Genomic DNA, 722 nt, shown 5'->3' on the forward strand with positions numbered 1-722 from the left:
TATAAATCATCAAAGGTACATACATATACAGTGTTTAAATAAGGACATGATGGAACATCATAGGCTACCCTGTAGCTTTTCAATGAGTAAAGTCCTATAAAATTCATTGTTTAATAAAATGCCCCGACGGGATTCGAACCTGCAACATCTCTCTGACAAGGCGAGCGTCATAACCACTAGACCACGAAAGCTTCATGGTTGAACAGGTCAAATAACCGTCGGGAACGTTGTATTACATAATGCTATGCCTCAAGAGGGTGTTAGGCCAGATAAATCTGGCAATACGGCTAGAAATATTGTCGTATATTATATATGATATTGAAGGGAGTTAGCCGTTAACACTGTTGAATAAATATAATATAAATCGTCAAAGGTACATATACAGTGTTTAAATAAGGACATGATGGAACAAATGAATAAAGTCCTATAAAAGTCATTGTGTAATAAAATGCCTCCGACGGGATTCGAACCTGTGACCTCTCGCTGATAAGGCAAGCGTCATAACCACTAGACCACGAAGGCTTCATGGTTGAACATGTCCAAATATCCGTCGGGAACATTGTATTACACAATGCTACGCCTCAAGAGGGCGTTAGGCCAGATAAATCTGGCAATACGCTAGAAATACTGTCGTATATTACATATGATATTGAAGGGAGTTAGGTTATATACCTTTGACGATTTATATTATATATATATATATATATATATATGTATGTATA

General features: G+C 36.7%; 1 non-coding gene across 1 annotated transcript; it reads right to left on the minus strand.

Annotated features, from left to right (window-relative positions):
- Positions 1-449: 449 nt before the first annotated feature.
- Trnai-uau lies at positions 450-522 on the minus strand. Its single transcript has one exon. It is a non-coding gene; the product is annotated as a tRNA-Ile (tRNA).
- Between the last annotated feature and the right edge of the window lie 200 nt (positions 523-722).

Source organism: Anneissia japonica, unplaced genomic scaffold, assembly GCF_011630105.1.
Source record: "Anneissia japonica isolate Jap-2015-1 unplaced genomic scaffold, ASM1163010v1 scaffold162684_len722_cov72_single, whole genome shotgun sequence".
Classification (NCBI taxonomy): domain Eukaryota; kingdom Metazoa; phylum Echinodermata; class Crinoidea; order Comatulida; family Comatulidae; genus Anneissia; species Anneissia japonica.